At 40.7% G+C, this 13,286-nt stretch overlaps 1 protein-coding gene across 3 annotated transcripts in view; it reads left to right on the top strand.

Annotated features, from left to right (window-relative positions):
- Positions 1-13,286, top strand: part of IQSEC1 (IQ motif and Sec7 domain ArfGEF 1) — a 722,374-nt gene that overhangs the window by 275,190 nt on the left and 433,898 nt on the right. The window lies entirely within an intron of this gene.

Raw genomic sequence — 13,286 nt, 5'->3', positions numbered from 1 at the left:
CTTGCTCAGTCACCCAGTTCTGTGAGATCCTTTTGTAGCTTTTCGCAGTCTGGCTGGGACTTAACTGTCTTGAGTAGTTTTGTATCATTTGCACATTTTGCCACCTCACTGTTTACCCCTTTTTCCAGATCATTAATTTATGTTATAAGAATTGGGCCTCAGTACAGATTCCTGGGGGACCCACTATTTACCTCCTCCATTCGAAGTGAGCATTTTATTCCTACTTTTTAACCAGTGTACCAATCCATGAGGACGCTTCCTCTTATCCATGCAGTTACTTTGCTTAAGAGCTTTGGGCCCTTGTCAAAGGCTTTTAAAAACTAAATACACTATATCCACTGGATCTCCTTTGTCCGCATGCTTGGTGAACCCCTCAAAGAATTCTAGTAGATTGGTGAGGCATGATTCCTTACAAAACCGTTGTGACTATTTCCAACAAATTATGTTCATCTATGTGTCCGACAGTTTTGTTCTTTATGCTAGTTCAACCAGTTTGCCCGGTACTGAAGTGAGCTTACTGGCCTGTAGTTGCCAGGGTTACCTCTGGAGCCCTTTTAAAAATGGTGTCACATTAGCTATTGTCCAGTCATTTGGTACAGAAGCTGATTTAAATGTTAGGTTACAGATGACAGTTAGTAGTCCTAAAGACAGCTAGTAGTAGTTGTGCCTCAGTCCTCTTTGTAAAATAGACATATGCTACTTCATAGAATTATAGAAGATTAGGGTTGGAAGAGACCTCTCAGGAGATCATCTAGTCCAACCCCTGCTCAAAGCAAGACCAACCCCAACTAAAACATCCCAACCAGGGCTTTGTCAAGCTAGCCTTAAAACCTTCAGGGATAGGATTCCACCACCTCCCTAGGTAACCCATTCCAGTGCTTCACCTCCCTCCTAATGAATAGTTTTTCCTAATATCCAACCTAGACCTTCCCACTGCAACTTGAGACCATTGCTTCTTCTGTCATCTGCACCACTGAGAACAGTCTAGCTCATCTGCTTTGGACAACCCCTTCAGGTAATTGAAGGCTGCTATCAAATTCCCCCTTGCTGTTCTTTCCTGCAGACTAAATAAGCCTAGTTCCCTCAGCCTGCCCTCATAAGTCACATGCCTCAGCCCCTAATCATTTTTGTTGCTTTCCACTGACTCTCTCTCAATTTGTCCAATCCTTTCTGTAAAGGGCGGGGGGGGGGGAGGCAGGCGCTAAAACTGGATGCAATACTTCAGATGTGGCTTCACCAGTGCCAAATAGAGGAGAATAGTCACTTTGAATAAGGATGCGTCACTCAGTTCAGAGGATCACAATAGAGCAGTGGTTCCCACGCTTGTTCCACTGCTTGTGCAAGGAAAGCCCCTGGCGGGCCAGGCCAGTTTGTTTACCTGCTGCATCCTCAGGTTTGGCCAATCACGGCTCCCAGTGGCCACGGTTCACTGCTCCAGGCCAATGGTAGCTTCTGGAAGCGGCGGCCAGTGCATCCTTTGGCCCACGTCACTTCCAGCAGCTCCCATTGGCCTGGAGCCGTGAACCGTGGCCACTGGAAGCTGTGATTGGCCGAGCCTGTGGATGCAGCAGGTAAACAAACTGGCCCGGCCCGCCAGGGGCTTTCCCTGCATAAACAGCAGAACAAGTTTGAGAACCACCGCAATAGACTCCTCTCACTTTTGTTTTAAACAAGTTGTTTTAGAAAAGTAATTTCCTGCTCATCTGCACAATTTATTTTTCTACAAAAAGGGACTTAGTGAAAGTGTGTAGTGCTTCCTTTTACATGTCAGATAGTAATGCTGCCAGGGTGGCATGTGCTGTCTGTCACTCAGTCCAGGAATTAAGGCCTTGATCTTGTTAACACTTCACTTTAAGCACGTGAGTCTCAGTGAAGTCTTCTTTTTGAAAACATGAATGATGCTATTTTAAGTATGTTAAAGACACAGAAGTATCTTCTCTACAGTGGACTCTTAAATCCAGAAATTGGTGCTGCTTTAATAAATTCTGGTACCACAAAATGTAAAGCTTAAATGTTATAAAAATCTTCTTTGGCATTCCTCTGGAACTACTCACATGCTTAAAATTTAAACATATGTGAAAGTGTTTGCCAGTTCAGGGCTTCAGTTCCTAAACTCTCATGAGAAACTCTTTAATGGTACCTTTGTAATTTGACCGTATGAATGCCAAAACAAGCAATGATAATGTAAAGTTTGCTTATATGCAGAGCAGATGGCTACTATGTCTATAATATACCCAAGAGTCCACAATGTTTTAAAAAAGACCCTAAATTCCCATAGTATTTAACCAAATCATTTAGACGTCCTAGGAGCCTACACAATCTATTATGTAAATCCAGGTATTATAAACTATGAGCTCAAAGTCATTACGAAAGATTCTGAAATGCACATTATTTACACAATGGACCTAAAGGGCTTGTAAGGGAGCAGTATAGTCTATAGCAACATGGATGGACATACTAATGAATCAAATATATGTATTTTTAAAGGGCCCTCAAGAATCTCTGTCTAAAAGAGCAATGATATTTTATGGATTATATTCCATTTGAGTTATTTTGGTCTAGTGTATGAATGAAACACTTACTAATGTATCTGTAAAAGTGTATATAAAAAGTTCCTCAGTACATATTACCTCATAAATCTTAATGGCTCTGGAAAAATAGTGTATTGGTGTCCTGTGTTGATTATATAATTAGTACCACCACCAGTGCATTATTTTACTGTAGCAGCACTGACAAAAAACAGTAATAGCTAAGAGTTTATCAACTTTCAGTCTTTTTTTTCCTTCCTTCTTTCTTTTCTATTATTGGAATAAAAGAAAGTTATTGGCACAAACATATCAAACTGTATAGATTTGACTTCTAGACATTAAAGCTCTGTGGTTATTCTCTTTGTTTACAGGACTTCAATATTACATTCTCAATATACACTATATAATAAGAGTTATTTGAATTATATCTTGCTGACAGTGATCTATGTCCCACTTACAAATAATATTAGATAATGTAAAGCATAGCACCAAAGACCAGAAATTATGTAAATATGAGATGATATAAATTTCGCTAGGCCTAAAATACAGAAATTTTTCCATTTTCATCTATCACACTGAGACTAATAGCCATTGGCTTTCACTCTTCTATTAGATAGTCATTGCCTCTTTCGCTCACTGTTTGTGTCTCAGCAAAGCCATTACCAATCTGAGTTTTTACTAAGGGCATTTAATAAAAGTGCAGTTCAGTAATGAGCAACTTAATTATCACTTCAACAGCAAAGATCCTGCTGTTGTTTCTGAGCCAAGGCAGGACAATACAAAAAGTCTTGATTATAAGAAACCAGTGCAGACTGGGGGCTTTTTTAGATACTTGGCTTGTGGCTAAAATTTATATGAACTTTGCTAAAGGAAGTGGAAAACGAATGGACCTCCACCAATGAAGAATTCAGAATAGAAGAATGATTAAAAAGTGCAATAAAATTTTTATATAAACAGGGAATTGGTAGATTTTTTTAAATTTTGAAATGAGGATGAGGAACCTACTACTCTAGTGTGTGTTTTTTCTGCAGCTGTCTCAGGTGAAAAATATTAGCTCATAAAAGCAGCAGAGAATCCTGTGGCACTTTATAGATTAACAGACGTTTTGGATCATGAGCTTTCGTGGGTAAATACCCACTTCGTCAGACGAATGTAGTGGAAATTTCCAGGGGTAGGTATATATATGCTAGCAAGCAAGCTAGAGATAACGAGGTTAGTTCAATCAGGGAGATTGAGGCACCTGTTTCTAGCAGTATGACGTGTAAAACCAAGGAGGAGAAACTGGTTCTGTAGTTTGGACAAGCCATTCACAGTCTTTGTTGAACCCTGAGCTGATGGTGTCCAAATTTGTAGATGAATTGAAGCTCAGCAGTTTCTCTTTGAAGTCTGGTCCTGAAGTTTTTTGCTGCAGGATGGCCACCTTAAGGTCTGCTATACTGTGGCCAGGGAGGTTGAAGTGCTCTCCTACAGGTTTTGTATGTTACTATTCCTAATATCTGATTTGTGTCCATTTATCCTTTTCCGTAGAGGACTGTCCATTTGGCCGATGTACATAGCAGAGGAGCATTGCTGGCATATGATGGCGTATATTACATTGGTGGACGTCGCAGGTGAATGAACCGGTGATGGTTGTGGCTGATCTGGTTAGGTCTGTGATGGTGTCGGCGGTGTAGATATGTGGGCAGAGTTGGCATCGGGGTTTGTTGCATGGATTGTTCCTGAGCTGAGCTACTATGTGCGGTGTGCAGTTGCTGGTGAGAATACATTTCAGGTTGGCAGGTTGTCTGTGGGCAAGGATTGGCCTGCCACCCAAGGCCTGTGAAAGTGTGGAGTCATTGTACAGGTGAGTTGTAGATCCCTGATGATGTGTTGAGGGGTTTTAGCTGGGGCTGTATGTGATGGCAGTGGAGTCTTGTTGTTTCTTTCTTGGTTTGTCTTGCAGTAGGAGGCTTCTGGGTACCACGTCTGGCTCTGTTGATCTGTTCCTTATTTCTCGTGCGGGTATTGTAGTTTTGAGAATGCTTGGATTGGAGATTTTGTAGGTGTTGGTCTCTGTCTGAGGGGTTAGAGCAGATGCGGTTGTACCTCAGTGCTTGGCTGTAGACAATGGATCGTGTGATGTGCCCAGGATGGAAGCTGGAGGCACGAAGGTAGGCATAGCGGTCGGTAGGTAGGTTTGGCACCTTATAGACTGTGGCACCTTATAGACTCTCTGCTGCTTTTACAGATTCAGACTAACACGGCTACCCCTCTGATACTTAGCTCATAAAATGATCCCAAATGAAATAATAGGTGAAGGGGTGAAGGGTCAGATAAAGACTGAATCAAGCCGGGACTCAGGATTCAAGCCATATCGTTTTGCAGTGTAGATCCAGAGCATGCATCCTGTGGGGCTGAGAGTCTGCCAGAAGTATCCCACAATGCCATGTGCCAACTTTCTTTGTCCTCTGGACAGTCAAGTTTGATGGACAGTCAAGTTTTCCCACACTGCAGTATGAACAAAGGGCTAGAGCAACCACATATGGGGCGGGCACTAGGAAGTCTCGGATATGGGTGGTTGGACTCTGCCCTGCATAATGCAGTGTAGTCTCTGGAGCCCCAAGTAGGGACCCAGGGTTCAACAATTCCTAACTTGGGGCTGCAAATGAGTGTAAATGCTCAAGCCCTAGGTAAACAAACCCAGGGTCTGCTAACTTGAGTTCTATTAACCCTGGGTTTACAGTGCAGTATAGACATACTCTAGAACATCACTAGTGAAGACTCAGTTAACTTCAGCTGTGACATTCATCGATAAAACAAAGGCTTTCATAGATTCCAAGCCCAGAAGGGACCAATGTGATCAACTAATCTGACCTCCTGTATGCCACAGTCTATAGAATATCCCAAAAATAATTTCTAGAGCAGATCTTTTAGGAAAGCATCCAATCTTGATTTTAAAATTGTCATTGATGGAGAATACACCATGGCCCTTGATAAATAGTTCCAATAGTTAATTACCCTGACTGTTAAAAATTTATGCCTTATTTCCAGTCTGAACTTCCCTGTTCTTCCATTTGAGATTATATTATATAGATCATATTTAAAATTTTTTATAGCTGTCTTCACTTCTCATCTAAACCAGGTTAGTTTTATAACCAATACGACCTTCTTCCTCAATTGTGAGGGGTTTTTTGGCATCTAGTAAAGTGTTTTTAAACAATTCCCAATCATTCACATTTTTCTAATTAAATTCTTTCTCACAGCTGATATGACACACAATTGTTTTCAGTTTTGTAAAATTGGCATCAAGTATATACATTATTAGCCTACATTTTATTCTGGCCTGTGCCGCTTTTTAGTAATGCCAGTTTTGAAGAAAAGGTACCATATGAATAGAGCTGTCCCTAGGAGAAGGCAAATCGAGGCTACTGACCCAGTCCCCATGCTTTGGGGCCCCCCACACTTTGTGAGGAGGTGGTCAGGGAGGTGAGGTGGGGGCCGGGTGGGCCGGGGAGTGAGGAAGAACCCTCTACCAACCTCTCCTCCCCCCTTAAAGCCTCCTGGCCACAGGCAGGCCTCGCCAATCAGTGCTTCCCCCTCCCTCCCAGCACCTACTGCTGATCAGCTGTTTTGCTGCATCTGGAGGTGCTGTGGGGAAGGGGAGAGGAGCGAGGATGCAGCACGCTTGGTGGAGGGGGCAGAACTGGGCGGGGAAGAGGCGGAAAGAGGTGGGGCAGCAGTAGGAAGAGGTGGGGCAGAGGTGGGGTTTCTTGGAGGAAGGGGTGGAGTGGAGGTGGGGCCTGGACAGAGCCAGGGGGGAGCACCCTCCAGCAGATAGAAACTCGACACCTGTGTCCTGGGCCCCACACCGCCTTAGAGATGGCCCTGCATATGAATATGAAACACTCCTGCTCCATTAGGTGTAAATGAATAGGATCACCAATATAACTTGTAAGAAGGTTTTAAAAGCTAGACAAACATAGTTACATTCATAACTGTGCACATGTACAAATATTAGATGTGCTTGCATAGTTCAAGTGTCTGTGTGTGCTTATGGCCTTTAGGCATTATCTTGACCAAGATAATTATAGAAAGTTGAAAGGATTCAGGATCCTAAGTTCTCCATCCTCTTATCCATGACAAGCTCTGCAGCCTTTCCCAAACACAGTAGATAAGTGACAGCCCTTCTCAAAGACTGACCCATCAGTCATTAAGTCTGAAAAAATCCATCCTGATGGGAGGCTAAAGTTTCTACCTGTGACTCTGGGGACGGAAAAGTGGATTCTATCTTCAGAGAACAGTATATATGGGCACTAAAGGCATCGGTATGTTCCTCAGTACTTCTCTGTCTCTTTCAATCTTCCCTTCTGTGTTTCAGAGAATATGTAATAATCTGGAAGCTCAAAGCCACTTGCTTAGAAAGCTTAAATAAAGCAGCTAGATCTCATTCTCCTTAACAACTAATTTGAGTGGGCGACTCTGCCAGAGACACAAATTACAGGACTCATCTGCATGATGACAACATTAAAACTCACCATGTGCAATGATTAAGACCATAGATGGGTGACTTTGGATCTAAGGTCCATCTTATCTCTGTATCATTTTAGGGAGAGCCTCCTCTTTGGGGATAGTTTGGACCAGCCCTTGAATGGTATGGTGGATCTCAAGACATCATTTCCTTCAAACAAGCTTGAGAAACCACAGATGACCTCAGATAAATTCAGTAGAGACCAACTTTCCTTTCAAGGGTCCTTAGCTGATATTGTTCCAGGTTCCAACTGTTCAAATACACCATGGTCAACTTGTGAGCTTATCGAGCTTACAGACCTGTTAATCAACTGGACAGGGGGCCCAGGCTTTTAGGAATGGCTTATAAGACAGTTCCTCTCCTCCTCCTCCCAGAAATTCTGCTAATGGTAACAGAGAGCATGAAGAAATCACTTCAGAATGATGTCTTCTGTCCATTACTATTTTCTCACTTTCCTCCAGCTCTTTCATGGGCCTCTTCTCCACTTCTTTCTTCTCCAGAAAAAGACACCAGAACTAAAACTGTCGTGGGCTGAATATCTGTCCATATGCTCACTTCTTCAGGAAGAAGAGGAGTCTGTTCTCTTCTTCTAGTCATCAGAAGATCAGGAGGAAGCTATCTAGTTCCAAACCTCAAGTAATTGAATGAGTTTAATCCATTTTCATTTCGGTTGCCACTGAGCTGAGTGAATTTCTCACATCTGTAGAGCTAAAAGATCTAGATTCTATCAGATCTAGAATCCCAGCACAGGCTTTAGTTTCAAACAGAGACTTTAGCTCTCCCCTTCTGTCTTACCTTGGCACTAAGACTGTAGCAGTGGCAAAAAGCCAGACAATTCTCTACTTGTGAAGGGATCATTACTACAGTTATATTTTTTGAAGTCTTCCCACTTCTATGTAGCTAGTTACATGCCTGGCGGTGAGAGAAATATCCCAGAAGTCAGTGATTGGTTACTCTACCTAGCAATTTCAAACAGCAGAGGGAAACCCTTTGATTCACTTGTCAATTGTTTTTTCTGTAGAAACCTGATTTACAAGGAAGGAAAATCTCCCTTTTCACTTGGCATTTTTGAAGAGCAGTTATATTTAATGCAGAATTCATTGCTGTTTGGGATGTTTGGTGCAGTGCCAATGCTAGCCAGGTTAGTTATCCTGACTAATTGATATAGGATGCACATGTAAAATATCTATTATAAAGTCATGTGAAATTCATGGAGTTGTAAATAATTGTCTCATCTGAAAATGTAAGCCTGTCATTTATGTTCGTTCTTAGAATTTTAATACATTCATTTTCAAACTTTTGAAATTGTGATTTGAAGCTATTACCTTTCAGTTGGTTTGCAACAGATGGAGCTTTTGCTTGTGCATATCACCATTCTCATCTGAAACTCAAGGTATGTTAATTAGTCCTTAAATGAACTTTTAGTATGGAGCCAGTTTGAAATTGATGTTTTAGATAAAGGCAGGTTAACAAGAGTGTTTGCTTTCAAAACCAAGTAAAAGCAACATAAGTATCTGGGGGGTTAAGCACTTTTCTAGTGAGACAGAATTTGGATTTAAATGTGCTCCCAATAATAGAGTATTTCAGGCTACATCACAAAAATATTTATATTCACTCCCTAACCTCCAATATATGTACATCAGTCACTGTGGAATGGCCTTTTTCTTGGTCTAACCTTATTCTGTACAATTCTCTTGTCACCAGCTTCTTTACATACCGATACTGAAGAGATCTGTTAAGCATATTAATTCTTTCTTGAGGCTGGGATCAAGAAATGAAGCAACTGCATGCTATTTTAGGATCAAAACCTAAAGCAGTATTCTAGGGGATAGCATATAACAAAGAAACTTAACATATTGGTAGATATTTCAGAATACTTGGAATGCGTTCAACAGATATTTCATCCTAGGAAAAAATGGGGCCATACTGTTGAGCCTTTTTGAGCTGAGTAACTAGTAAAATTTATGGGCCCTGGGAATGTTCCAGCTGGGGGTAGAAATTGACGATGGATTCTGGTATTTTCTTTGGTTCAGTTTTGTCTATTTACAAGGAATGTACAAGGTCTTGCTTCGTCAGACACAGGAGGAATAATCAACAAAAGAGTTCTTTCTTAGTTTACAGCCCCAAGCCTCTAGCCAACACCTGACCCCCAAAATGTCTTTCTCTCTAGCTTTTTTCTGGGGTCATACACTCTGCTCACAGATTGCTGCTTGGCTTTCTTGCCTTTTGCCTCAGTCTTTTCTTCTCCCTTCCCTTTCATACACACACACGCTACTCAAAATAATATTCAGCAAAAGCTTCTCCACCCACCCAGTCTAGGTGGGGGGAAGGGAGGTTGTGATTCATTTATCCTTAGAGTTATGCTATTTAAAGGGTATAATCCCATCCATCGACCTCCCCAATGTTTTTTGACTCAGCCCATAGTGAGATTTTGCCCATCTTACAACACTACTGTCCCAGTGATGATTAGCATCCCTTTTGACCCCAGACTCATGGAAGACTCCTAATCAGCCTTGGAAGAGGCTCACTCTACCTTGGAGCTCTAGAACTACTCTTATTTCAGCTCCTGTTGTACAAAGCATTTAAGCATCCACTCTGTTGAATAGGAATGGATTTAAATGTGTGTGTAAATGCTGAATTGGGGCCTCAAAAAGCAGAAATCTTGTCACCCTAAGCAGCAGTCTTCATGAACTGTGAGCACAAAGTGATCATTCTTTTTGTGTTAAATGCACACAAAATCTAAGTGTACAAATGAGTTATTTTACTGTAGTGATATTTGTAGGGAAGACAAGATTAACCTTAGTAATTACCAGCCAATTACGTTGACATCTAAAATAATCGTTAGCTTGTGTTTAAAAGGGGACAAAAAGGGAGATAGGACAGTTTCTATTATTTCACATGCTAACTGACAGGTCAGAAGAGTACCTACATGGAACAATCTAATAGAAAATGACAAGTGTGGCATTTAGAGATTAAGATCTTGGTCAACAAGGCTTTCACGTACACTGTGAACAAGCTTGATGATCATAACATACAAAGTATAATTTATGTGAAAGCTCATAAGGCTTTCCAGGAAGATTTCTGAAAGCTTTCTCTATCTTTAAAGATCACCCTTCTGGAATGAAGGGTTGGTCTCTTCTCACTTGACACGGTGGTGACTAATTGTGTCAAATAATTTTCAGCGTCTTTCCTTTATCTCTCACTCTTATTCCTGGCATCCATTCTCTAGTCCCTCTTTCTGCTTCAGTTCAGTTTTGAAAATACTTCCCTCTGACTTAGAAATTCTCAGTACATTATATATATGTAAAGAAAGAAAAGAAACCTAGAAGAGTCCTACTTCTCAATGGCCAGTATAGCCAGGTATTACAGGCTCCATCGGAATCTACTGTTCTGTGCAAACTGGATTATAAGGTCATGTTATTAAGGTATTTATTATTTTACAGTGTCCCAAAGGGTACTTTGTGCTCTGGTTATAGGAAAAAACCTCTAGATTCAGCGAGTAGCAACCAATTTCCCTATACTCTCAGAGAAGATGAGGAGTATAATTCTTGGGTTCCACAATCTTGCCTGTTTGGTGGATTCCACTACAGTGATGGGGGAAAAGATTATTCATCCCTTCACTTAACATAAGAATGGCCATACTGAGTCACACCAATGGTCCATCTAGCCCAGTATCCTGTCTTCTGACAGCGGCCAATGACAGAAACTTCAAAGGGAATGAACAGAATTGGGCAATTTATTGAATGATCCATTCCATCATCCAGTCCCAGCATCTGGCAGTCAGAGGCTTAGAGACACCCAGAGCACAGGGTTGCATCCCTGACCATGTTGACTAATAGCCACTGAGGGACCTAGCCACCCCTTTAAAGGGAACTCTACCTTAAAGGCTGCACTGAATAAAAGGTCAATGGTTTTTCTGAAAAAAAATCACACAAAATATTGAATATTTGCTATGAAAACACCACTAGATCCCTTGGGGAATTTGTAAACTCTTACAGGAACGGAGGGCCACAGAAACAGGAACTTGTGTTGAGCACATACACTCCACAGGAGCACAGTTGCTCATGAAAACACATAGGAGTGGTTCATTCTAATCCATCCAGGTCTTGGCACATCTTTCTGCCCTTTTACCTTGGTTCACTTCTATCTCATATAATCAAGTATAAGTCTACATAGACTATACGTGGGTCTAAGAATATTTTAAAATTATTTGTACACCTAAATTGGAGTGTACACAGGTATATAGAGTAATATGTTTTTCTTCATTCTTCATTCTTTTCTAGAGCTAAATGAGGGGTGACGGGTTGGGATAGGGAGGGAATCTGATCCTGAGAATTAGTTCAGACATTAAATGAATTTCAGTTCAGATGTATTCATGACCCTTTCACTTTTTAGCAGCAGATGAGCATAACCAGGAGAAAATTTTAAGCTTCATTATTTGGGGAAAGTTTTTATTTTCAAATTGTATTTTCAGTTATAACATTAAAGTTTCACTCTTTGTACGCTAGCCATTCATGCTATCCAATCAGGAAACAGAAGCAATATGACGTGATTTAGGTGAATAACTAGTAATTGGCAATTAAAATAGTGTTAGGAGGAATCTGAAATGATACAGCAGAACATTAAAAAAAAATTAGATAAAATCTTTAAGATAGAGTTATAAATAGGTGTCTAGATGTCTGAGATGATGGGACCATATATAATCATGCAGATAAATCTACTTAAAACAGCATTATTAAAATGATTGTAGTTATAAAAACCTAAATGTTGGGAGATAATGAATTAAGATTTCATTAGCACTCTTACCTCGGTCACTGTACCTCAATCTCTCATCTAACGCTCTACTACAGAACCTCATAATCCTAAAGAAATTTCTAAATAGCTGTAAACTGCAAACAGCCTCATGTTAGTTGTCAGAATGTTAACTTGAATGACCCCCTTAATACGGGCCAGGGACCACAACATATCAATTGTTTGCCTTCATATATGCTTGATCTCTCCCTGTGTTCCTCCATGTACTTATGTAGCCCCCAACACCACAGTATCTGAGCATCAGACCTCACTCTTGTTCACCGCACTCTTGTTCACCGCACTCTTATGGGAAGGGTACCCCTTCCCGCCACTTCCCCTGTAATGGTCAGAATCCTCATACTTGGCTACGTAGATTGAAATGTTAGTGCCTTGTTGATGAGAAACTGATTTTAATGAGACTGGCATAACATGAAACCATAGTGCTTGTGCTAATTTTTAGAACAAAGCTGGTAAATGGTACACATGTAAGCTTTAGGACTTGTAAATGTGTGGAGGCCATACTATTGGATTTATGCCTTTTGATAAGTCTCATTAAAGAACACTGGAGCTAATTCTCCAGTACCTTACATAGTTACCTTTTCCTGTGCTGGGTGTCTGAAAAGTGGGATGGTGTGTTAAGCTCACTTTTCGCCTAGGTATAAATGACTGCAGGAAGGCCAAAGCAGAGGAGAATTAGGCCCATTGCATTTAGTGCTGGTTGCTGCCTAATGATGTCACTTTAAAAGACTGAGGGAATTTCAACATGATTGATCTCAATACAAAAAAGTATAAACTGAGAAGTTAAATCAATGGCAGTCCTTCTAGCTTATAATGGAAGTGGTAAATAATGGGTCTCTTTGAAGCAATTACATAATCTAATACCTTTTTTTTCTTTAAAGATATCAGGTATTTTTAAAACCTCCCATGGTATCAGTCACGCCACTGAGAGTTAATATGTTCGATCTAGAAGGAAGAATAAGACGAGAGGGATAAATTCATTTTTTCATGCACAGAATATTAAATATGTGGTGGAGAAAACTGTCAGGCAAGGTTATTGAGCATCACACCGCAGTTAGAAAAAAATACTAAATGACATTGGGCTGAGGAGGAATTAATTACTAAAATGGCCGTTAAGTCCTGATGGATCATAAGGCAAGACTAGAAAACTGCTTTATCTGTAAAGCCCCAGTCTGAATCATGGATAAGGTCTTTTCTTTAAGTCTAAGTATATTGTATACATGCTTCCAATTGGATTATTTTACATGCATGTATAAATGGGGGACGTGGGGGGCACTTGCTCCTACTTTTAAAGGTGTAGGTGCATGTAGTAATTGACTTCAGTTGTTCTGTGCATCCAAGGGCAGGATTTGTTTGTCTGTTCATTGCTCACTTTATTTAATCATCACCAATATTGTAAACCTGTGAAATGTATATCTTTAATATTAGCATCTGGGCAGATG

Source organism: Chelonoidis abingdonii, chromosome 17 (genome assembly GCF_003597395.2).
Source record: "Chelonoidis abingdonii isolate Lonesome George chromosome 17, CheloAbing_2.0, whole genome shotgun sequence".
In the NCBI taxonomy this organism is placed as follows: Eukaryota; Metazoa; Chordata; order Testudines; family Testudinidae; genus Chelonoidis; species Chelonoidis abingdonii.
Note: the sequence above shows the minus strand (reverse complement) of the source record. Positions and strands in the feature narration are given on the sequence as shown.